The following is a 27061-nucleotide window of genomic DNA, read 5'->3' as shown; positions in this document are numbered from 1 at the left end:
ACAGAGCAAAAACAGCTATTCATCACACCGCCACACAATCACACGACGCTCAGGCACACACACACACACGTACAGTACACACATGCACACACACACACACGCATATCAACACATACACGTAAAGCAATGTCAAAGGGCTCACGCATCTGTCTTGAAATATAGCACCGAATGGCTTTCTTGGCAGATATATTGATAATGCCAATTGGGGGGGGGGGGGGGGGGGTGATTTGGTGTAGTTTTCAGGGCTTACTACGACCCACTCTCTAACCACAACACAACACGCAGCACCCTCCTTTAGCTTGACAGATGATGAAATAGCCAAACAAACCCAAAGTTCATATCTATGGATCTATATCTGCTTATGTTGCCATCCAACGCTGGCCGTTCCCCCTTGCCCTGTACGTTGTGCTGCACATGCACTTCTCAAAGGACCTGGGATTAAATAGCGTAAACACCGAGGGGAACGAGAGATGGCCCACCTCTCTCTCTCTCTCTCTCGAAAAGACCATCCCTCCACACAGTTGTGCACAGGCAGGGTTGAAAGTCTGGCACCCTGAGAGCGGGACAGCAGAGGGTCATCTGGTATCTGGTGCTTGTGAACAGAGGGGGAGCCAGAACAAAGTGCTTTTCAGCTGTGGACACAGAGCTGCTAGTGAGGCCATGTTATGGAGGTGGGTGGGGGTTGGAGGTTGTGTGGGCGCGCGCACCACACACACACACACACACACACACACACACACACACAGGGACAGTCCCTGCCCTGCACCACAGGGCGGACAGACAGTGAAAAGAGGCATGAGTCATGGGACTGCAGCCCGACTGAAAAAACATGAAGAGCCTGGGGCTCTGGGTCAATCCTGTGGCTGTGTGCGCACGCACACATACACACTATGCGCACGCACACATACACACTATACGCCTGCACACACACAAGCGCACACACACACACACACACACACACACACACACACACACACACACACACACACACACACACACACACACACACACACACACACACACACACACACACACACACAATACGCCTGCACGCACACAAGCACACACACACCTATATGCCTGCACGCACAAAAGCACGCATACAAGCATGCATACACACACACACACACACCACATGCCATCTCTTCACTTCATCATGACCCAAAACACAGGATCCCATCATGTGATCCATGTTTTTTATTTAACTTTTTTCCCCCCTCTCCCTGTCTTCTTTCTCTCTCTCTCTCTCTCTCTCTCTCTCTCTCTCCCTCTCTCACTCTCCTTCTCCTCTTTCCTGGTCTTCCTGTGGTTTTGTTTGTGTGTGAGATTGAGATTCTTTCAGCCGAGCCCCACAGAAGAGATGGTGGCCTCCATTTCAACTTGGTGGGTCGCAAGGGTCAACGTGCCTTTTATAGTAGTGAACAGCCCTTGTCACAGCGCTAAGTTTGTTCTCCTGCCTGGCACAAAATGTCTCCTGACACAAAGCCAGGCTCACATCAGCGCACACTCTCCGAAGACGCAGGCACACATGTGCTCACTCTCGTCCGTCCACCCTCTCTCCCTCCCCCCCTTTTTTTTTCTCCCGCTCTAACTCTCTCTCTGAACATTCAACCCACTGTGTTGCCAATCAAAATAATGCCTCTCACTCTGAAGTCTGAAAGACCGTTGCAGCTCTACCCTCCTTCAAAGTATGCTGCTGAAAAGATGATCTGTGTGGACGCCGGGTGACCGACTCAATATAAGTCTGGAGCGCAACACAGAGCCGGCAGGGCAACATTATTTAGCCTGCGCTTTCTGCCTTCTGCCTGAACCCAAATGACTTCTTTTGATTTTATTGTGTGAGGCTCTCCCCTCACACCACACCCCCCCCTCAAACACACTCAATGTCTCAACTTCCATCTCTCCATAGCCAAAAAGAGCCAAAATTGGACCTGCTGAGAGCAACTACAGAACAAAACACAACATAAATGTGAGCAGGCACCCAGCTCTTGGCTCACTGGAAAAAGGGGACAGGCCCCGCCACTGTTAATAAAACCCAATATACTGTCGCTTTGACAAACACATTTGCCACTTCCATTGAAGGGGGAGGGTCTTCATATACTCCTCTGCTGCCAAGAGAAACAACACACAAGTCAGCCTACCAGGTCCACCCAGGAAGTCCTCCTCTCCTGGTTCTGAGAGTCTCTGTGCAGGTCCATATGGATTAATGGATCAGGAAGGAGCGACCCCCCCAAAGCTCTGTTCGTCTAATTAAAAACACTATCACCCCACAGCAGAGGGAAACACAGCAGCATGACCCCGTGAACTTGGGGGCAGAAGGGTGGCGGGGGGGCAATCCCCGAGCTCTTGAGCACGGGGATTGTGGAGGCTGGGGGTTGGGAGAGCTTCTATTGTCAAAAGGTCAGCAGCACCGGTGGTGGCGTTCCCTCCAGAGCCGTGCCTGCCCGCCCCCCCGCCCGGCTTTATTATGCGGGATCGGCCTGGCAGAGTCGCTTTTTACGAGGAACCCAAACCTGATGCGCCATAAAAGACAGCCAGAGAGCGCCGCTACTCTTAGCCAAATTAACTGGCAGAGGGATGGAGGGGAGACGACAGGAGAGGGGGATGGGAGGAGGGTGCGGAGGAGGGAGGAAAGGAGAGGGGGCAGGGAGGAGAGAAAGCAGGAGGGAGGGGGACTGCAAGCAAACTGGGGTGGGGGGTTGCGGAAAGGGGTGGGGGGGTGGAAGACCTGCAATCTCCAGGCAGAAAATTAACAATCCCACACTGCACTCTGTCTGCCTGGCATTAAATGTATGAAACACATGAATTACTGTGCTGGGTGAGGGGAATTAACTCTATATATCAAACACGGTCCGAATAGTTCAGGGGGTGGGGGCAGTGCCCCTGTGCGAGTGTGTGTAAGAGAGAAAGAGGTGGAGAAAGGGAGTGTGTGTCAGTGTGTAAAGGGTGGGGAAAATAAAGTAACTCAACATTTCTATCTCCTCCCATTAAAGTTAAGCGCCTCTCTCTCTGGAGCGCATAAAGCCGTCAGGCTGCGCTCTGATTGATGCCGGCCCTACCCAGCTCCTGTCCTAACTATCAGCAGCCTCCTATTAATGTTTCCCCTCTCTGTTGCTCTCGCCATCCACTCCTCTGGAAATGTAATGAGACTGCACCAGCATACAGGAAACTGCTGACGCCAGTTCATGCTCAATTCCCTAATAATGCCAAAAGCTGGCCTCCGAAATGGAAAGAGGGGACCAGGAAGACAAAACGAGTGAAAGATAGGAAAACAGGAGTGTGAGGGAGCGAGAGAGATGATGGCACTCTTGGGGCAGTGAAGTGCTTCATATTATTCATTACCACCCAGATTCACCCATACTTCGGAGCAACTGCATTGTGAGCTAAGCAGAGTGAGGCATGGAAAATGTGTCAGACCTGCGCGTGTGTGTGTGTGTGTGTGTGTGCGTGTGTGCGTGTGTGCGTGTGTGCGTGTGCGTGTGCGTGTGTGCGTGTGTGCGTGTGCGTGTGTGTGTGTGTGTATGCGCCAGCGCGGGTGTCCAAGATGGTATCAGCACTAATGCCTTCATCGAAACTGCAGCTCCACACAACCGCCTACAAAAAGCGCTTACGAAAAAAAAGTTACTTCAGTAAAGTCCTCAGCCTCTGCAGAATGCAGATGTGTATGGAAAGGCAGTTTTCTGCAGCCTGTCTGTGTGTGTGTGTGCACGCATGTGGACAATGGACACACATGTTTACCACTTTCTCTTGACCACAGATGAGAGAGTCAGATAGAGCAGAATGGTCTTAGTAATTGCATTTCAGTTAAGACAGTGCGCCTTAGCAAGCCAACAAAGGTCAAGGAGACGGCCTAATTGAGTTGGGAGTTTAATTACAGCGTGTTTATAACCTTTTAGAGACATCTGCAGCTCTGCCTAGTAGATAGATTACAGGAGCCTGATGCACAGGAGGCAAAACACACACATACACCCACACAGACGCTCTCTTTCTCTCTCTTTCTCCCTCTAAAAACAATGAAACTAAATGGTGCTGATTAGTGTTCTTCCTGAAAAACTAAGGGGGAGTTTGTGCACAGGCGTGGCGAAAAGGGTGGGCTAAAATGGCGGTGTTGCTCAAACATGGCAGCAGCTGTCAGGTGGAGCTTGGTGAGGACTTTATTAGCCTCGTAAACGGCAGAGGGCTATTTGCTTTGCGCCCATCTCCTCGCACTAGCAATGCCATTTAATCTTTCAAAAGCCATGCTGCTGGCTTGGGTGGGGGTGGCGGTCGCGGTCATTCTGGGTGTGGGGGGGTGGAGCATGTGTTTGTGCATTTGTGTGTGTGTGTGTGTGTGTGTGTGTGTGTGTGTGTCTTCCTTTTGTGCCATTCACAAAGCTTACTCTAACCTGTCAAAACAGGAAGTATGGACATGACAGCCTTTACTTATGATCTGACTACAGCACCCATAATTCTCATTGTAAATGGGAATACAGATAGACTGAAATCCAGTATTCAGAGAATCGCTTCCTCTCTTGTCAATGCTGATGTGTTTGGCAATCACTTAGGGCTGACTGATGTGGCTGAGACTAATTGCAACCCCAGGTGAAGTTGAGCGAGAATGTTTTGGTTGCTGTTGTGTTCAGCTAATATGTTGTTTCTCAAACTGCATTCATTAGGGTATTGTACGAAGGATTTGGGGTCTGTAGAGAGGGAAAACGCGAGCAAGAGAGAAAGACCCAGCCCAAGTGAAGCATGTCAAATTAGGAGCGAATATAAAACCACTGCTTCAGGGACTCATTAGAGTCCAGGAACGGAGACAGGGGGAGCATTTTTTTATGTGGAGATGTGTGTTTAATTCAAATCTTTCAGTGGGGTGTGTGTGTGCACATGCATGTGTGTCTGTCTCAAGCATTTACAGCACACAACTACTCTCCTCTGTGGCTCCTGTCAACATTATTTTTGTTATTCAAGTCTTGTTATAGAGTAGAGGGTGAAAAAAAAAAAACACCGCACACAAACTCAAACATGCACGGTGTATTAATTGCAGTACCAAGCTACCTATTGAAACATGCCTTACAGTGCTCTGCAGTGTGAAGCAATTTCATACTTTTAGAGGCAGATGTTTATCCATCATGCGTTGGGGTGCCACAAACAATTGACACCAAAGACAGTCAACAGAACATCTAACTCTTATCACACAGATAATACCATAGACAGAGCAGGTTCAGGCCGTAACACTAAACGTCAGTGTGAGAGAATTCTGAGGAAATGTTTCGCTAGGCAAAGTCAGCTGTCCATCTTCTACAGCCTCCTGCTCATGGGCCTTGCTGGATGGGTCAGTACAGTGGCCATATTTAGGGACAATGACGTCTCCTTAGTGAAGTGAGGCCATCTCTGGGGACACCTTGCTATCTCTGCTGATCTCTGCGCTAAAGGGTGCCAGGTCTGGAGCCATCCGGCACACAGCACAACACAGACTGGGCACTGCCCCGTGGTTGCCATGGCAAAACTCATCTCTCCCAGACCATGGCGCAAAAGGCTCCTCCCTTCTCTCAGGGGAAAGGCATAAACTACCTGCGCATATCTGTCTTTTATGCACCCCCCCTCTTCACCCTTTCTCTCCATCACCTCATTTCAAAGGAGCTGGAGATCAAAGCTTAGTGGATCCTTTGAAAATGGACTGGCGAGGTAGTGTTTAGCTAATCATTTATTTAAAAAAGGAGAGAAAGAAAGAAAGAAAGGAACGCATCCCTTGCCAGCCTCCCTCGGTCCTCTCTGGGCGGTTCTCCAATCTCTGAGCATACAGGAAAAAGAAGCTCCTCCACTGGCTTCAGAGGATGGATGGGTGGGAACAGCCAGGAGAAAATGGCCGAAGCTAACAGGTTAACCCATTCCTCACCATGCCTTACATACTGAAAGACTTATAAGCTTTGATCCAACATCAGAACACACAACAAATGTAAACCAGCAACAACAAACAACGGACTGACAATGATTTATGGGGAAATGGATCACTGAGGAACAGAACTCGGCCATCTCTTTTCATTAAGTCGTTGTGGATATTTCTGAATGTACTCATGTCTCAGATAGCCTAAATGTGTGTGATTGTTTTTTTTTTTGAGCCATTCAAATGTGTTGCAGCCAAAGGACAGGATGTTGGAGTGGACATTCATGAATGGACCAACATTTGGGCAAGACAGGTTATTGGGTAGTTATTTAGCTAGCTGTGTAGAGGCCACAATGAAACTGTCATAGCTAAGTAGCGTTATAAAGACAGAGGCTCTACAGAGTTTATTCTTTTACCACTGATGGGTATGTTATTGTAAAGCCTGCTTTAGTAATGCCAGCTATATGTCTGTGTGGTGTTTTCAGTGCTACTTTCTGTCCTTACATATTTGTCAGACAGCCTTTTCTCTAGGCATGTTCTGTGACCTCCAAGGTCAACCCCCATGTCCAACCCCCTAGGGGCGTATGACTAGAGAGGGGGGATGGAACTTCGAGAAATGTATCGGTCTTCATCAAAGGATAGGGTCACAATTGCTCAGCATATTGAGTGGAGCCTTAAACAGTCATAGGCCATATGAGAGCAACAGTGGATGATGCAACCGTACATAGAACGCACCAAGCTGAAGCAGCTTAACAGTTTTGCTGCAATCCATCACCTGAAAGGTGATATTTTATTTAGACTGCTAGAAATCTTAGAGTACATACATAGACAAGTGGGTTTGTTAGGATATAGGCTACATTTGTAAGAAGTGGAGAAGCAACTTATCTAAATGTTGGGCTGGCCTATGACAGATACTCCTTGTTTGAGAGGGAGGGGGTGGGCAGGATGAAGAAAGAGCAAAGTAGCCTGGGCCTGAGTTAAGACTGGGCAAGAGCCAAGAAGCACTTACTGTTACAGCACAGTCAAGCACACAGCAGCATTTAGCAGAGTTGGATGCCTGACTGACTGACTGACTGACAGACAGGCAGGCAGGCATGGCTGCCTCACCAAGCCCCTGCCAGTCGGCTTCAATTTGATCATTTCATTTTTCAGTGGACTCCATGCATGCCTGGGCAACTCCTTGAGACCAACTGTGGCAGAGAAGTTCAACACAGTCAACGAAAGATTTTCCTTAATCTCTCATTGTATTTAATGAATTGCTTAAAAACCAACAGTATCTTTTTCCCCCCTTGAAACGACATATTGTATTAGAGGTCCATTAGCTACATGGGACCTAAATTTGGGGTTCAGTGAAAAAAGAGGGCTAAAGCTACCAAATCCTACAGTCTAATTATCAAGAAAGTTAATTGTAGGGCACCAAATCTTTGTCCCAATTTTACCCCCCTCTCATCTCCCCAATCTCAGTCACCCCATCTCCATTCAATGATGCTCCAGCCGAGAGCAGGCACAAAGCCTCTTCATCCCACCACGCCACTAAGCTCTCCATTGTAACTCCATCTGAGCCAGTGCACGTCCTCTCAGAGATGGGAAATGAAAAGCATTTTCCTGGGTTACGCTGGTTGGGTGGGAGGACAATGGCTGAGGCTCTCCAGAGCAGGTTAATGAATGCTTTCAGAAGGTCCTCCATTTCGGGCCAGGGGAGGTTAATTACAGAGAACCACACTAACAGCCAGCCAAGTTGATTTTATGCAGAGGGGAGGGCTACCTCATAACAGTTTCAAGTAGAAGCCATTTCAGGAGGAGCTTCATGTTGGGCTGGGGGGGGGGGGGGGGTGTTCTGTGGCAACAAACAACCAAACCAACAAAAAAGTTTTTACTTCTGAAGACTGAGCACTACAACCTCAGTTGTGTCCGTTTATTGGGGTGCTCAGTACGGCTGAACGATTAAACCATTTTTTTAACAAACATCACAATTTGAATGAAAGAAATTAGCAAGTTGCAAAGATCGCAATTAATTGTGCTTTTCACTACTCTGATTATTTAAGAGTAGCCCATTTTGCTACTTCCTGAAGCAAGATGAGGAACGTACCAACATTTTAAAAAGACCCATAGGCAACAGTACAATGAATCCACAGCAAAAAACGCAAGCAGAAATAGTGCTGGTCTTGCCCAAGAAGTAATATTTCATATAGTGAACAGAGGCCTGACTTTAAAAAATGATACCACAAATCAAATGGCAAATTTCAATAACTGTCAGAAATATCGCAATGAGATATTCTCCCCAAATCGTTCAGCCCTACGACTCAGTCTAGCGGTTGTTCATGCCAGGACATGGATGTGCCATCCGCTGCCGGCCCTGATAAATGCAGCGCTGCTTTGGAAGGGCTGAAGGAGGCGCTCCTTCACTTGTCCTTTTCGTTCCGGGAGGCCAGCACCATGACATTTATCCATTTTTCATGAACAGACTCCTTACGTTGTGCACCATGACAAACAAATCAATTTCCCAGCAGTAGATTACTGTGCAGAAACAATAACAACCTGCAGAATGAGGCCCAGAAGAAGCTGTGAGAATTAATTGCAGGAGGAGCACAGAGGGACTCGCGGGGCTGACGACGGCAAGCGCTGCTCCTGCTGCTCCCCTCAGTGAGAGCAAATCTGTCTGAAAAGGCAAAGACAATTTACCTGACAGCCTTTAAAAACAACACTTTTACCCATGATGAGAAAGTGCTCAATGGGAGTTTCTTTACACTGCTCGAACAACCACTACAGAGATGGATGTGATGAGTATCTAGCTCCTCCATCAGAGCTACTGATCTTCTTTTGAGCTTTTTGAGTCTTTTAAGTGCTCACCAAAAAATATTTTAATACATAGAAAATAATCATCTTAATTTCATCTTAATTTAACCCTGTCAAAAAATGTAATATTCCTGTTCTCTTAGTTTAACTACAATGGAGATCAAATGGGAGAGGCTGAATTTGCAGTCTGCTTTAAGTGAGCTATGAGATCAGGTGAGCTGATATAAACCAACCAAAAAAAACATGAAGGGGTAAGAGTTCAGGGGGACCTGTCAGAAATATCATCCCTGCTCAAAGTACAGCCAACTCCTGGCTGTTGGTGGGAAGGGTCCTGGTTTATTGTTGAGCTCAGAACAATGAGGTATGCTGGGTAACATTTCAGGAAGTGAGATGATATGGATGATTAAAAAGTGCTGTGTTGTGCTAAAGCAAGGACAGAAAATGTGGCCTGCAACATGCAGTGGTGATCCAAATCCACCCCAACCACTGCAAACCAACTCGCTGCTTAAATAGACTGCTTGCTTCAAGTGACAACTGCAGAATCTGGACACGCAGAGAACCATGAAAACAACTAGTGATATGCCCAGGTGTCTATGCCCTTCAAGGTCCACAGTTATTCTCTTGGCTGGGCAAAAGAAGGCAAAAGACGATAAGACAGCAGGGTGGCTACCTCGGGTATTTTTGTAATACATTTTGTTTTATGTTTTGTTTCTTGACTCTGGTAACATTCAACCCTTGCCCTGCTGGAGTTGACAGCTCACATTACCAAACGGACCTGAGCCAGCTATGCCCCAGAGGCTGAAATACCCACAACGCTTACCCCCTTCCCAACTCTGCAGGCAAACTGAGGCTCGTAAAACCACCTGTAAACTTTAAACTGAACGGTGCTTAGCAAAACCATAAAATGTGTTCTGCTAGTCCTGTGTGTTTTAGTTTTGCATTCTACCTGGAGAGTACTCAAGGGGCTTGTCAAATTTTATGGATGTTGGAGTTTCTTTAGCGCTTTTCAGTATGATTTGAAACTTTTTGCAACACTGTATGTAAACCACATGTACTGAGACTCTTCTTCAGTCTTTTCATTTGATGACTGCATTGTATCTTAGCACAACAAACAGGCATACAAATACAACTTAACAAGAGATTTGCCACAAGACACAAAAAGATTCTAAACTTCAGAGGGACTCACTACACCAATTTATAAAGAAAGCGATTTTCACATGTTGCACTTCAAATGAACCACATCTAATGAATAAGCATCTGTATTGTGGTCTTATTGCCTTCATGCTCCCCCTGTACAGTTTATGAAAGCCTCTTATCTAAAGCACTGTGAGGTTTCTGGTTTCTGTTACTTCCAATACAGTTCTGACACTTAATATAGCATCTACCCATACCAAGTGCATATGATGTGCTCAATACAGACAGCATTTATTAAACAGTCTAACTTGTGAAAAGAAACAGGGGAGTACTTGATCCACCTGCTTTCAAGCATCAGAGTGGAGTTTCAAACTTTTATTCTACAAAGACAGAGCTGCCATTGTTTTGAGTGGGAGCGAGCAAGAGAGAGAGAGAAAGAGCGAAAGAGAAAGAGAGCGGGAGAGAGAGAGAACAGCGAAAATGAAAAAAGCCATCTTGACAACTCAGCCATTTTCTCTCTCCCTCTCTCTGTCTATCCTCATCAGGGCTTGGCTGGCATAATGACTGAATATGCAGGACTGCCGCAGAGCTGAGGTCAGTGCCCAGTCTCCTGCAAAACTATTGTTAGACCACACTTAAAGGAACATGCCAACTTCTTAGGAAATTAGCTTATTTACTGGTTGCCGTTAGATAAAGGGATACATGAGTATGTGTGTGTGTGCAATAACACAGTGTAACACCCTTAGTCAAGCTTAGCATAATTCACTGGAAGCGGGTTTTAGCTCCATTTTAGCTATAGGCTAACTGGTCTAACCTATTTCCAGTTAATTATTCTAAGGTAGGCTAACGGTGTCACACTGGGCTATTGCACACATTTGTTTATTCCAGGAACTATGACTGGTCTTTGTAAGACATTTTCATGATTACTACTGAAGCACAGTCTATTTTTATTGGCATTAAAAAAAAAAATAGGCAAAAACACCAAATCACCCTGCTGCACTTTACAGACTAAGATTTTTCGGAATAATTTTTTTTCTGGCAAGTAAATAACACACCCGAGTGTTCTAATGTAGTTCAAGGTATTGACACCCCCCCCCCCCCGCCCCCACCCCAAATCCTCTCTTGAAATATTCTGTTTTCAGCAAGTTTTCCTCTCTGTAGCACTCCTCACAATAGAGCAAGTGTGAGGGGTTGGGCAGATTGTGGCGCGCTACGGAGCAGAGAGAGAGCTGGGAGGAGAAGCAGTCAAAGCGAGCTCAAGTCAAAGCCCTGCCCTGGGAGCCATCTCAGCTCCAGCCCTAAGCCCTCAGCGCTGACACTGTGGAGGCAAAAAAGAAAACCAGGGGGCACGCGGCAGAAACATTAGTGCACAGCAAACACACGCCGAACTGCACACTACACAGAAAAAGAGTTTGGTCAAACAGAAAAAGGTGCTGTGCTGCTAACAAACCTGTTTTCAGTGAAAAGAAAAGATTGTGGATAATTCAGTCCACATTGGCCCAAGTGAGATGCTTCAAAAACAGAAATGGAAAATGCATATGCAGACAAATACACAAGACACTCTTTCACCTTTCAGCTGACACAGGCAAGCACCTTCACACAGAGGTGTGTCCCAAAATTAGGGTGTGCCTGTGTGTGTGGGTGTGTGTGTGTGGTGAAGTGTAACCTAGAAAAAGACTCGTGCCTGGAGACCCACCCCTGTTTCTAACTAGTTGCTGCCTACCGTATCATGTTCTTCCTGGAGCCACCCAGTAGACTCAGTCATTAAACAAACAAACAGAAAACAGGACCAGAGAAGAAAATCTGTTGAATCTCCTCACATTCAGCACATTAGACCGCACTCCACTAGAATGAAAACCTTGTACCTAGCAGCAAACACACTCAGTATGACACATCGGCGGTGCGGGAAGCCTTGCGACTGGATAAAATCCAAAATTCCATAGGGCTGCTCCATTCCTTGTGTGAGTAGGACCCCACCTGTAGCATAGCCTACATTCTGAGCCTATAGAGGCCAGCTTCTGTTCCCCATTTGATGAGGCGCGGAACTCGATCATTACACAATACTCGCTCGTTATCACCATGTTCATTTTTTAGTGTAATGAATTATGTAATTGCACCATTAATCAGGACCAGTGCTACACACGCTCACACACACACATTTGTTTAATTATGGAAAATGACTCCGCTAAAAACTGATGTGCTTACAGTGGCACTGGATGTGTGTGTGTGTTTGTCTGTGCTGCACATGCATACACTTGTAGTGGGACACTGAGAGGCACGGAGGGAAGTTTTTTAGGATGGTTTGTTTGCCACAGTGATTTTAAAGGAAAGATGAAAGATTTAAGGGAAAGATGTGCGTGTGCCCCCCCCCCCCCCCAACACACACACACACAAAGCGCTTTCAGACATAAGTGTAAGACCGGAGGTTCTGCCGATGTTAAACGGTGGGGCCGTATATCTGAACGACATAACCGGTCATATGGAAGTCCGAATTCACCCGGTGTTTATACTACTCCCCCCCTAGTATTTCCTCCGGACATTATGTAAATGTGCTGTGTCTGAACGAGGAGTAGAACATGCGGTTAAAATCACACCTAGTGAGAGGGCGTGTTGGTGACGTTTCTTTCGTGCGTCCATGTGGTTAGATCTGACTTAAATGCCAGTATTATGATGGAGTGGCATAATGCTGTCCAGAAAATCTCCGACCTGGAAAGATGCAGACATCACTGAGCTACTGTCCATGAGGGCATACAACATTTTGATAGAACACCTGAAGGGAACGTTAGAGACACGTTAGCCTACAACTGCATGGCAAGGACAAACAAATTCAGAAGACTGAATCATCATAAGCAGAAGGCGCTGAAAAGGCAGTAGCCTATAGCGACATCGTTGACGACAATAACAGGAGTATTTAATAAATTGTTAACCAACACGGTTTTCTGTTCATTGATAGCAGTCATGACCTGCTGAGCTCGCTGATATTTGCTGAGCATATATGCCTAGAGAAAATGAAAACGAAGAAAACCCAACTTTCCAACTTTCCAAGCTCCTTACGTAAATGCTACACATGGGGAGAGGATGCTTTTGGAAAAAATAAACCATGAAAAAACGAACAACTTCACTGTTATTAATGTTAGTATTTTGTTTGTTGCTTAAAAACGTTGTATGATCTTGAAGTGTTGAGTTAGCCTACTGAATTGGCTGGTAGCCTACCATAAAGTTTGTGCATGCTCTCTCTCTCCAACGCAAACCAGATTTGGGGTTCTATCTAATTCTGGTACATAACATTGAAAACAGATAAATGTGTTTATTTGAAGCACACATACAAATACTGTAGGCTAGGTCAATTTCAAGTGCGCACTTATGTGACTAGCCTACTTCAAGTATTAGCCTATGCACAATAGATTTCTCTTCTTTAGCCTACATAATGCATAGGCTATATTTTGTAAACAAAAAGCAGCTGTGACAGGCAGCGGCCGCATATATTCTGCGTCATGTCTCGCATCTTGTGAACTCTACAAGCCCCCACCCCTCACTCGACAACCACACGGAGATTCTGTAATGTGCGTGTATGTCGTTCACACATACGTCCGTATAAGGTCAGTATTAGGTCCGCAGGTTAGAATCATATCTGAATCATCCGAAGGGTAGGACCTCCGTTTGACAAACCTCCTCATATACTCCGGAGGTTATATCTGAAAGCGCTTACAGAGAAGCATGAAAGTGTGAATACTGAGCAGGCAGATTGCATGCCCACTAGCCAAAATGCTGAGGCACTCCAGGAAACCAGTTTGACCAGCTTCCACTTGGATTCCACACCATCAGAGAGGCAGTAATAATGTTTGAACATGTATCCAAAAGAACATGCCACAATCACCACAACATAGACTATAACAATATAAACATCAGGCCATCCTTAAAAATATTTTTGTTTGCAGTAACAGCCAAAAAAAAAAAAAAATGCGTTGGTAGGTAGGTCAATATTTTTTTTTTCAAGATTCAAAGTAAAAAAAAAAGTACAATTTTGGTCATGGTGATTACGTAGGAATGAATTTACACAAATGTGCATATCGTGACGTAACTGACTGGGTCTTCAACCCGTGCCTTCAGGCGCACCATTGCAAACCTCATTCTGATGCAGGTTATATAGACCAGCCTCTCTCAAACTTCTTTGACCTGAGGCCCGGTCATGGCAGACTTTGGGGTCATAGGGCTCATCTACATGTACCCAGAAAAGGAAGGCTACAATAGCTCTTGGCCACGTTATATTGAAATTTGACTATACAATACTCAATGCTATACAGTGTATTATACAGTCTCTGCTCTGTTTCTAAGGAAGTTCCAAAAAACAACGTCGTTCTATTAAGTTTCGTTAAATAAATAAATAAATAGCCTTCCAACAGGTTGAAGCGGAGCTTTGATACCAACGTTATCGATTAGTTTCAGTTTCTCTCGCGCAGACGCGCATTGAATGAATGCTCATACCACCACTTAATTGTAGGGCTCCATGTTTAATGACATCGATAGCAGAAACGTTTGTTTTCTTTTTTCGTCGATCTGCGGTTTCTTGATCAACTGCGCAGCAAATTATCAGATGAAGCACCGGGCCACCGGGACCAGCAGTCTCCATGTTGCGGACCCATATTTTGAGAAATGCTGAATAGACCACAACCAATTTCAATACTCCGACAGTCACCGTTAGACTAGGGGGGAGAAGGGATGAGAAAAGATCTGGCCACAGTTCTTCCAGAACTTCGTGCCAAGTAAAAGCGTTATCAGTTTGTGTGAATGAAACGAAGCGTAGGCCATAGTGTGACATGACGCCACAAGGTTTTATTTAAGTGAGCCACGTTTGCATGTAAGCAATTTATATTCACAGTACTTGGGCCTACTAAAAGAATATTATTTTATTGCATTTGTATTGGTTGTTTAGAGTAAAAAAAAAACAATCGGTCGGTATTAACGCAAGTTTACAACCGGCAAGTTGGTCAGATATCGAGAGATCGGTCAAAATATCAAGACCGAAACCACCTCAACCTGATAGACACGTTTTAAAATTGCACATCTGCACACTGACAATTCTGTGTGTGTATGTGTGTGTGTGTGTGGGGGGGGGGGGGGGGGGGGGCATTCTCCCCTCCCCCAACTAAATGGGCACACATAACAACAAAGAGGCCTAATATAACCATTAGCAACAGTGCTTTCTCTTACACACTCTCTCTCACGATTAAATCCTCCACTACAGCACCGGGCTCGGTCAAAATGTGGCCAGTATGGCCACCCTTTTTTTTCTTCCATATATCTGGCCTCTCTCCACAGACACCCTCCTCCACACACACACACACACAGAGCACGGCACCTCCTGCCACAGCACAGGAGCATTGACACACACAAAAGATAAGGAAAGAAAGCTACAGTAAGGAGATGGGGAGGCAGAGAGCACATTCACTTGGCTGAAGTGGCATTTAAATAGGCAGACGCCATTTTCTCCCAGGCTGTGCACACCCCACCCCCATCCTCTCCTCCTCACCACTTCTTTCTTTCCCTTCCTCCCCTCTCCTGCACTATAATTTAAAGCTGTCACAAACAGATTCTCCTGGCAGACCTTTGGAAATGTCAACTTCCGTCAAGGCACCATGGCTGCTTCCTCAACAAGCCCTTGCAAAACGTACCCAAGTGAAAGATGGAGGAGCAGCATGCCTCACTGTCTTGCTAACACTCATGAACTCACTCACTCACAAGACCGATGATGACTATAACCCCAAATCAATACCATGACAACCCCAAAACAATACCAGAACATGCTCAGAGATCTGCTCGCTTGTTCCACACACACACACACACACAGCAAGGCATGCCAACAGATTAATAAAGTAGGATGTTAGTAACACATCTGATCCAGTCAGACTTCATAACCCCTTCATTTCATTACAGTAACAATATGATTTGAGACATGAGTGTGGCTGTGACTGCATGTGACTGCATGTGTGTGTGTGTGTGTGTGTGTGTGTGAGGACCAGGGGAGATGGTGGAGGCAATGCAGGGGTGGCTGAGGCTAACAGAACGCAGCTGAGCTTCACCTACAAAAAAAACTACCAACACACACACACCTATGAGTTCACACACCGACCTACAGAGCACACACGCACACACGCACACACACACACACACGTGTGACTATGCATACACAAACACACACACACCCCCGCTGGGTTTACAAACACACAAACATGTCCCCCACTGGGCTTACACACCCAAACATGCATGCACACACACTTCACACACTGTGCCCATACTCAGCGAGTCTACAGATGTAGACCCCAGAAATCAGCCTCATTCAGATCTGCTAAAGACACAGTGGAAGAGTGGGAGAAGAGAAGAGTGGGAGAGGGCTGGATGGAGGGCTGGATGGAGGGAGGGAGGGAGGGAGGGAAAATACAGAGAAGAGCGTTCTTTTTGTTTCTCTTCTCCAACATGTCTGTGGTGGTACCATCTAATCTTGGTTACCACAGCTGCAGATATTGTCTTGCAGAAAAAGAAAAAAAACAAACGTGTTTTTTGGATGCCATTCTCCCCTCATCCCCACCCCCCACTCATTTTCTCTTTTCTTACTCTTCCTCCCGCGCTCCTCCTCTCCCCTCCTCCCATCCTTTCGTCTCAGGCCAGGCATCTTGGCTTTAATATGGCTGCCAGTGTGGTAGCGGCCGTTTAATAACAATGCAATAGTTGCTCCCAGCAGTGCGCCCGTGTGGCTGGCGCTCCCTGCCGCGTGCAGATGGCACATTGTCTGCGCTTTCCCAAACACGTCCCCTCCCTCGCCGTCCCCACTCACTGGCCACTGGCCCGCTCTGCCCCTGCACTGGGCTTGCAATGCCCGCGCCCTTACTAAATAGCCATTACTGTCTGTGAGAACTGCTGAGGTTAACAGCATCAGTGTTGGTTTCCCTTCACGTGTGGCCATTTGAGCTCGTTGTCACTTCAATCTCTACCCCACACACACACAGACACCATAGATCTCTCACATCCGTTAGCCTACTCTCTTCAATCTAATGATCCCACCAGACTATCTGATGAGCTCGACATGACTTCGGACAAACACGATAATGACCTCCATCAGTCAGTCACCTTGCCAAATGCCAAATTCAGACACGGACACCGGCTTCCCTCCAAAACACCCTATTCCTGTCCTCTAGTTGTTTTCCTGTTTCTTTGCTGGGAGGCCAATCAGTGCGGTCATGGGCGGAAGTGGCAGGTGATTAAGTGTGTGTGCTGAGGCTCGCCTGCACAACCTGCCTTCATTACATCTGGAACCAGGAGAGGCCCACTGGGCCTCTGGCCCTTGTCATTTATGGCACATCTCTCATTCATCAGCTTCACTTCCCATTGCCCCTCGGCCCGCTCCTTTGTCAAGCTGTCCTCACCTGTGAGGCGTCATGCAGCACTTCTGCATTCTGTTCATCCATCCACTCCTGGCTGCTCGTCTCAATCCTCGTCCCCCTTCCCCTGAACCCCCGCCACCAGTGACAGCCGTTAGCCGAGCGCTCCGGTGGCAGAGTTCACAGTGCCCGTCTGCCACGGCTAATGATAATAACCCATTTGTTTTTCAGAAGAAGGAAAAAAAGGCGCAAGGTCACCGGCTCTCTGTGGGCTCGAACGACAGAGTGCAGGCCGGCTTGCTAGCGCAACAATCACAGCGAGCGGCGCTCGGCTCAAGGATCTGGCCCATTTCCGCCCGGGACGCCTCGGGCAGGGACTCCAGAGAACGCTCCCAAAAACAGCATTCCACATAATGATGCAGCAGGGAGAAAATAACACACAAACAATGGCCATGGTGAGCAGAGCACGCAGGCTGGTCTCCTGGGTCTTGTTGGAGAGTCAGCACTGGGCTGAGCAGACATGGCTGCAGCCTCGCTAATGACAGACGAAGCTCCAGCCTCTCCAGTCTCCTGCACCGTGCCCACCTCCTCTCCTGACACAACTCAGCTGTCTATGAGCACGCCATTCCTCCAGTCCAGAGGCTCTCGCTCTCTCTCTCTCCCTCCATTTCTCCCCACTCCTGCACTCTCCCGGTTCCTGGGAACGTGGACCGCCATCTGTCCCCCTCCCCCCCCCTTCACGGTCAGAGCAGTAGGCTGGGGAGCGAGCTGTACAGTTCTGGCACGCCTGACTTCCTCTGATCCAGCACAAATGTTTGGAGACATTACATAAGGTTTAGGGCATGTATCGGGTGAGGGGCTATCAGGCCAGCTGTGTCTGCAGCATGTAAGGCCTCAAGACAACCACGGGGAGGCTAGTTCCAACTAAAACTCACTTACTCACTTACATAATTTACTACACAACACCGATACGCATCAGCCATATTCACCTGCATCACTGGCACAAGCATCACTACAAAATGGGACAATCACCTTCACAGACATACACAGTTCTTCCGGGTAGGGTTGGGTATCGTTTGAATTGGAACGATTCCGATCCCAATTCCGATTTCTTATTTCGATTCCGGTTTCTAGCGATTCTCGATTCCGATTTTTTTAAGAGGCTGGGTCAAAAAAAGTTTAGGATATTTTAAATGAGCTAGCTAACCAACAGTCTTTCTTAGGGTATCTGCACATTTTCCAAGTGCAAATTTAAAGACTTTTAAGACCTTTTCAAGACATCTAAATGAAACTTAAGACTATACCACGGCAAAAAGATATATGACTGTTTATGCAATAGTTTTTTTTTCCTACTAATTTTAACCCCCACCCCATTTTGGATGCCTACAGAAGTTACCAAATATATTTTGGCGAAAGAAAAATAATTGTGTGTGAATTACCTTCAAAGCTATAAATGCCCAATTTTAGGGTCTGGGCTGCTTGCTTTTGAAGCTGGCTGTACATATTTGGTTTTGCTTACTGCTGAGGCTGACTGTTCTTCACCTGTGTCTGTAGTAGCCTAGGCTACTTGCCAAAGACATGTGCAATAGACTGGATTCCCTTCAATATTTTTTTCAAAGTTAGACTAAGCTATTTACATATTTTAATAAGCCTACTTTATATAATTTACTATGTGCATCTATTGTCCAATATGCAGCACAGCAAATTAAAGTTAATCCACTACTTTACATTTTGCATACCAGTTGTATCTAAACCAACCAAAGCTTGACTGAAACATTGTAAAACCATTGACTTGTTTTAAATTAATTAAAAGACAGGTCCTCCTCGCATGATCCTGCTGAAAACCGCTGGGTTCATCTCAAGCACGCACGTATTATGAACACACGTTTTTATGTAGCCAGTCGCCGACATTCAAAAAATATGCGGTTATAGTTCACAACTTTTGCGAAGTAGGCCTAGCCTACTGGGAAACGCTGGCAAGCAAGCTGCTGGCAGATATTACAGGTAGGCTATTATAACTTAGACAGATATTTTCTTCCCTAGGCTAGGCCAGCAACACACGCTGGAAAGATGCAAACAGATCAACTTAACATATACAGTACTTCCTCCTAATTGCGAAGCACTACACATAATTTGACCAGCAGTCTTCGCGTCCATAGTTTGTGAAACGATGCTGCGTCCGAGCAACGATTTTAGATGCCAAGCGCAACTCCAAAAAGGAGAACAAATGAGCGTCCGGCTTGAGGCTGCACCGGACGCCGGACAGGGCTTTTAAAATCCATATGTCCGGCCTAAATTCGAACGTATGGCCAACCTATCGCTCTTTCTTTCTCTTGCTCATTCTACCGTAGGCTCCCTCATTCCACGTAGGCTACCTGTATATCTCTCTGGCCTCAGCTACACCACGAAAATGTCAGGCATATTATTTTGTACATAGGCCTACTGTATTACTACTGTTTTCACTCCTTTAAACCACACCCGTGAAAAACATCTTCACTCTGCAACCACTACACTTCCTCCCGTAGCCTAATAGCCTAGTCACTTATACAATTGCGTTTCAAATACACGAAACTGGATTGAGACATCACTCGCTCTCTTGCACTCGCTGGCGGTCCCATACGCACATTTAATACCTCTCTTTCGAAAATTCAGTTGTATTATTTAACTATTTAAGGATCCGCGGGAACCCTGCTTTCTGAATGAAATACTCTGACCGTCTCCATGAATTTTAATTCTATGAACTATGCGCTTCTTCGTTGGTGTTCAGCCGTTTATTCTTTAGGTCGGCGGACTGGGAATCGAAACTAGGAATCGAAATTTAAACTTTTGAACGATTCCGGGAAAATCGCAAAGATAGTCCCGGTTCCAACCAATACTCGATATTCGATACCCAAGCCTACTTCCGGGTGACACAAATGAGTCATTCCAAATAAATATAAAAATACACAAATAAATACATAAATAAATCAATTCAAGCAAACACATTTTTTGGGGCCTCTTTTTTCCTTGTGGTTTGTATGTGAATGTGTATCAGTGTGAATAAGTATGTGTGCCTCAGCTGCGAGCAAGCAGAAACCAGGCATGGCATGTAGCGACCCACACCTGCAGGCTCATTTGCATGTTATTAATTTTCCGCCTGTCCATCTCCTTCCCCAGTATGCTGAGAGTTCAACAGGCGAACAGACAGCGCTTGGAAACAGACACGCATTTTGCTCCCTCTCTCTCACTCCCCCCCCCCCCTCTCCCTTTCCCGAAGAGACAAATAATAAAAACCTGCAAACGCCAAGTGACAGAATAGCAAAGCCCATCTGCACCATGTTAATGCTCCTGCTTGTTTGTTTTGGGCTGCGCAGCGCCCTGGAGGGAGGGTGAAGACGCCTATTCCCTCGCTGTGCTCTCCTGCTCAGGTAAAGCCCTCTAACCCCCCAGAGCGCCATTCTTGTTCTATTCCCGGAGAGAGTGCTGATGTGTAAAGCAGCAGGTAAACATGCCCAGAGAGAAGGGGGAGAGTGGCACAAACAGCCCAGGAGGAGCAGCACCCAGGGAGGCAAAGTTGGCCCCTAACCCTGCCGTCACCTACCCAACAACAACCAGATTAACCATCTGCACTTTATTTGTTTGTAAATTCTGATGAGGTGTGTGTGTGCGCGTGTGCACACAAGAGAGCACTACAGTCCTTACAGAGAGTGTTTGAGCTGGCTGAGGCCATTGTATTATTCAAGACGATGGCACATTTTACAGAGAGACATGGATTTTATATTTCCCCCACAAACGAACACCTGCACACAAACACAAAGAAACCTCATCGTTAAGAAGATGCTCTTCATTACATCACTGAGAGTGAAATGAAGTGACATCAATCTCATCCAAGAGCCCACCTCTCATGCGTTTAACCTTGAGAGTGATAAACATATGTCTCGACCAAACACATCTTCACAAAAGACACACAGAGAGAAAGGGAGTGTGAACAATGAAAAAGGAGAGCGGAAATGATAAAAAAAAGAAATGTAAGTGCTGACAGCCTCACAAAAGCCAGAGTGATGGTATTATTTAACAGGTCCCTCCCTCTGCAGCCGATCATCTGGTATAATTGCATTTCACTCGAGTCTATTCTTTTTCAACACAGCTATACAATTGAGCAGTTCTTCAATGCCCCATAAGAAAAAACTTTCTTCTCTTTAAAAATCACTGAAAGCCCTTTTGTGATTTCCCTGTGAAAAATCCGTGGCAAATTATGTAACCGCCATTCAAAGAGCAATTAATATGCATTTACAGAATATTAAGTTATAATTGAAACAAATATTAGCTTAAGTGTAATTTTGTTCTTCAATGTTACAAAAATCAGTCAGGCCCAGTTCAAGCAGGACACACACTCTTGAACCGAGACACAGGTTGCAATGAAACTCACTTACACACAGGCTTCAGCAAACCTGTTAATTGACTACAGGTTAAGCTACAGCAGTAACACTTTTAAAAGGCGTGTCTATTCATTATTCATTCATATCCAATTAGCACTTTTAAGCATGATAGCAAAACATTTGTAGTTCTTGACCTAGTCTCCATCTCCTAAGCGCATGCTACATAGAGAACTCCCCGAGGTGTCGGCCCTCTTGGTCTCTCTCTCCCTTTCAATCCTCTCTTGCTCCCTCTCGCTCTCCGAGTCCTCCTCTTGGGCTCACGCTGCTAGATAAGCGCCGTCGCTCCTTTTCTTCCTTCACCTGATCACACACTAGCCTGCCTGCTCCCGTGGAAGAGACGTTCACAGATGCAATTACTCCTCTCCTCCGTATTCCCTGGCATACTCTCACGTTCCTGCCATGCCCAATGAAATCAAACACAGAAGGGAACAGCATCACAGCCGCAATCAAATGGAAGACTGCCAACGCTAACTAAATGAAAAACCTTTGAATCACAGGAGGAAAAAGCTACAACTTTATCATGCTCATTGGTTGAAGAGATCATCATGATTTTTACCCTCTGTGGCTAGTTGACAGCACAGTTCCTTGTTTCTTCCTCCCTTCCACTGTCAGGGAGACAATACAACTTAAGGATTTTGCAATTTTACAAATTCGCGGATTTGCTGTAGTTGCAGGTTGCAAGTTTCTTTTATTATTGCTATATTTAAAAAAGGCAAATGTTCTGCGTTATTTGTTAATGCTTTCTTAACATGTTCATCAAAATCAACGCGATTTTTAAGAAATCCTACAGCAAAATCAGTCACATTTGCCAGCAACAATCAGAACAAGCCCTGGCAAGATTCTGGTGGGACTGAATACAGTGGTTCAAGTCCATGTCTTTGGAGTAGGACAGCTGTGAGGGACCGACTGCCCCCCATCTCCTCCCTAATGTTTCCCACAAGCCACTGCCAGGAAGGACTAGTCTCGGCGGAAAACAAGAGAGTTTCTTTCCCCTTACCCTCTCCCGCTCCTTTTCACTCAGGCAGGCGGTAAGGGTGTTTCAGGCAGGGAAACCAGGAGGGTAAGCTTACTTGCTGTTGCACTCCAACCTCAGAGTTATCCAAGGAGTTTTCATTGCAAATTAGTCAAATCACTCTCCTCCACAATTCAGGGTTAACGACCACAATGCTAAGTCTCTGACAAGTGTTACATTCATAGTAAACTAATGCTAGAGTCATACTAGACACTTTAGGAGAACACCAGGGAGCGATAACAGATCTACTGAGACCAATTAAATCATATATTGAAATTGACCCCCTTACTATTCTAGCCAGAGGAAAACATGGAAGACACACATTTAAAGAGGTGTGTTCACAATGTTGGCTCAGTCAACTTTTCTCTTTGCTAATTTGTAGCTTTTTCCCCCCCTCCTCTTTTATTTTTAATAAGTCTTCCTCTGAGAGCTCTTAGCTGTCTGCCAAGCCAACACCACGCCTAGAGTAAAGAGGATGACTCCTCCAGACACAACCCAGTTAAAGACGAGTCAGACATATCACACACACACACACACACACACACACACACACACACACACAAAACCCTACACACACTGTGCATACTTATCCACAATGCTCAGGATCCAGGTCATCTCAACATGACCAACACTGACCAGGGCAATTAAGCCCACGCTCTGTCTGCCATGAGGAAAACAGGCAGTCTCCTCTCAATCGCTGACCACAGGAGAAGCGAGGCTCAACCAGAAAAGGGTACCTCCTTTGGGCGGGAAGAGCAATGGTGTAGTGGAAAAGGGGGGAAGGGAGGGGGCACGCAGAGGGCATGTTTAGCGCTTTCCTTTCTCAGCCAACAATCATACAACACCAGCCCTGAACTATGTGCCCAAGCCCTGCTCTCCTCGAGCCCCGTTATGTCAAAGGTGTAGGCTCATAGTCAGGGTGGAAGCCCTCATAAATCCTGCTATAATGACTGCAATGAGAGAAGGTTTTAGCAGGGGTCTTTGCGGGCTCTATACTCCTCTACTGACGAGAGCAAAGGGAGTGTCTGTGGAGCATGGGGGTGGGTGGGTGCATGATGGTCATAAATATTGCAGGGGCGAACAGAGGTTCCTTTTGACTGCCTTAAGTCATGGGGTGAACGTCAGCACCACCAGTTGTGGACATGAGCAGAATAATGGAAGTACTCAAACTATACTTAAACAACTGGAGCAACAGAGACTGAACTTTACTCAGCTTCCTGTTCACTGAAACCACCATCTTAGAATTTTTGACAACTTCTGCCAGGAACCCTAGTCTACTCTTTCCCTCAGATATGCGGCCTTAGTGATAAATTAACCGATGGGCAGGAATGCACACCTCTTGGGAAGTTTCCTGATAGGTTTGTCTGTTGAAATTGTAGTTGCTGATTAAAGAGCCCAGGAGGGTCAGAGACCCCACCACAAAAAAGCTTTTTTTTGTGATAGCAATCAGAATTTAAAGCCAGCTAGCTTACGCATTCCAAAAAGTACAGCTTGCAGAAAGGAAAGCCAATTATCCAAAAAAATGTAGCACTTGAAGCCGCTTAACTTCTGTTGTTTCCCTCCATTTCTGCGGTCACTATTATTAAACTGTTGAGATCACCTCGAAAGAGCTTATTTCCCTTTGTTACTTGGGGTATGTGTGATGGGAATTAACAGGTTGTTGGTGGTGGTGGGGTCTGCATAGCTAATGCTCTTACAGTGAGAAATTTGGCACGGGCGACCGATTTGGATACTTTCTCAGTGTGGGACCGGACCTGTACCTGAGCGGAGTCGGTGAGACCAAGTACTAAAGTAACACAGAAAAGTCGTGAGGAAATGCTTCGCCAGCTCTTGGGACTGCCCCCTGCCCAATGGGCCTTGCCTGAAAAGGGGGCTTTGTAATATTGAGATGTCGACCATCTTAAATGTTTCCTTGACAATGGCTGCAGAGAGAGCAGATGTCCAAGCTGCACACATCTGTGGGTCTACGCATATCCCCCCAGGCCTACTCTCCCGCCCTCCCTCGCACTCAAACTCCCACACAATAGGCTTCTTTCCAAGGACACTCTCCATTCAGCTCACAAACATCAATCAATCAGATTCCAAAAAAAGGGAAATCCCTTTTAATGCATTTCAAGAAAGTGGTGCCATAAGAAGTTTTATACGTTATGCTGAAAAATTATTGCCGACTGCTGGCATATCAGATGATTACACAATACTATATCTTTATGTATAAAGTGTAACGGATTCAGTAATTGCAGGAACAGGTCTTCAGAGTCGATAGCACATGTCATTGATTTCATTTGATCAAACTGACGCGTAATATGGGTCATACCGGTAGTTCTATGTATCTCAAGTGCTGAGACGGTCGTGGATGACAGTGCCGCCAAAAGCCTTGGGGTGCAGGACTTGCAAGGAAGCTGGCCTATTCATTCGGATACACTGTAGCTAGACGATGTACACCAAAATAGGTAACCACATTTGTACACCAAAATAGGTAACCACATTTGCGAATGTGCAAATAAATCCGAACGAAAGTGAGATCGCAATGTAGCCTATCGTCTGTTGAAGCCGTGCCATAATAGTGGCAAACGTTCACGATTCAAACCAGGCGTGTGTGTGTACCAGGCTGGGTTACAAACCGCGTGAGCAGAAACCGTGATGTTGTTTCATAGCCTACTTTTTAATCTCACATTATCGAACTCCGCCCCACAAAATTTGGGGTAGAGCATGTGTCGGTTGCCGCCCCCTGCATGCCCTCAAAAACTTGGGGCACATAGCTAATAGCTTGGGACTCATGGCTAATGGTTCATTGTTGTAACGTCACTATGTCCCAAAGCAGGCCAGTTATTACAGGGCAAATATATAGCGAGCAAATGTAACATTATTGCTCATGTAACGATAGTCGAACTGAAAGCTTAATCTCCATTCTAAGCCACGATAAGATGTTTAAAAGTACAAGTGTGAGAGATGCTTCTGATGACGCTATTCCATATAAGCTGAATTCCACGGAAGAACACCCATCGTGCCCAAGACCCTATCCAGCCACGATACGTCCACATGTCGTTTTTGAAAACATTTACGTCTTACTCGTCCTAAATGAATCGATTGGGCAGTTACAAACAGACTTAACGCCCACGAAATGTTGGTCTCAAATAAAGGTGAAAACGGCGAATGTGATTCTGCTCGCTTATTTTGACAGTGCGGCTTTACGTGGTCAAAAATGTCCTTAACGTTCCATCCAATCTTTCCCCTTCCTTTTCTTCGTGGCGCAGTCAAGCGAAAACACATGGCCGTAGCCGAGGCACTGGGCTACATGAAGCTAACGTTATGGGAAATACCGCCAAACACGTTAGCCTACGTTATTTACATTGAAAATGGCAAACAATCGAACATCTCAGTTTCAGGATATTTCGAGACAAATCTTACCTGAATATATGAGGTCTGTTTGCAAGTTTAGAAACGGACTTCAGGCGCCCACGAACACCATCATCCGCCCCTCAAGAATGCTTCCTAGCGATTTAGATTTTTAAAAATAATGTTCCACCTTTAAATGACAAAAACTTAATCCTTTCAACGCCGATAGTGTTTTCGTAACCTAGGCTAAGACAGTTTTCGAAACAATCTGGAGTGAGTCGAATAATTTAGTAGAGTTGGGGAAAATAGGAGGTGGTGAGTGGGTAGTCCCTCTTTACAAGCCTTTAAGGTGGCTGAGAAACGTTGGGTGTTCTGTTTTTTATTTTTTCTTTATCTTGCCCTCGCTCTCTCTATCTCTCCCACTCTCTTCTTTTTTATCTAGGCGGGGTCTTGGGTCGTTTAAACCAATGACACAAACCCGTAAGAGCCAGCCTCGCCCCCTACACGTATCTCACAGCCCATTCTCTAGACTAGAGATTAGCTCTCGGTGTGCGGACTCAACTCCACTGAAGTGGTTTATAACTCGAAAGCCGTGACTGTGCTCGAAAGTAAGAATTTGCCATTAGACCAATTCTCCAATGTTTCGGGATTCCAAGTTTCTTCTAACTAGCCTAGGCCTACTATGTACCGCGTACACAATGTTGTGTAGGCTACGTGGTGCATAGTTGTGAGTTTGCATACCAGTGAATCTTATTTTTAGAATAAGTAGAACTTTATTGTCCAATTTATTCAAGCTATTCTTTTCAATTAATTGATAGGCTAAATCGTGGCCTACTGCTATCATTATGGAATCCCACCTTCTTCCTTGCCTTTGATTGATGAGAAAAACAGGATCAAACCAACTGCCTTAGAGGATGTCTATAGTGTGCAAAGAAATACATATTAATTAATTACTTTTTTAATGTTGTTTATACCTTGAATTTGCTCCAATTTTATATGATTTACAAGGTTAGGCTGCTCAGAACAGAAAAGCTTATTGGCTTCTTGGCCTACTAATAGCCAGCAACATTATATTCCACCACCATTACACTGGCCTGCCTGTTTTGGTAGAAACAGAAAGGTA

The 27061-nt window shown here is 45.8% G+C and overlaps 1 protein-coding gene across 1 annotated transcript in view; it reads right to left on the bottom strand.

Annotated features, from left to right (window-relative positions):
- The window catches only part of ctbp2l (C-terminal binding protein 2, like), an 81878-nt gene extending 55586 nt beyond the window's left edge, over positions 1-26292 (bottom strand). Inside the window, exon 1 of the mRNA XM_076298682.1 lies at positions 26011-26292. The gene's annotated coding sequence lies outside the window, so the exon portion shown is untranslated. The remainder of the gene's footprint in view (positions 1-26010) is intronic.
- Between the last annotated feature and the right edge of the window lie 769 nt (positions 26293-27061).

The sequence above is a fragment of the Alosa pseudoharengus genome, unplaced genomic scaffold (genome assembly GCF_046254945.1).
Source record: "Alosa pseudoharengus isolate Yale_2024_CS ecotype anadromous, Long Island Sound unplaced genomic scaffold, YU_APseudo_1.1 YU_APseudo_1.1_scf_21, whole genome shotgun sequence".
In the NCBI taxonomy this organism is placed as follows: domain Eukaryota; kingdom Metazoa; phylum Chordata; class Actinopteri; order Clupeiformes; family Clupeidae; genus Alosa; species Alosa pseudoharengus.
The sequence above is the reverse complement of the archived record's forward strand: the minus strand, read 5'-3'. Positions and strand labels throughout refer to the sequence as shown.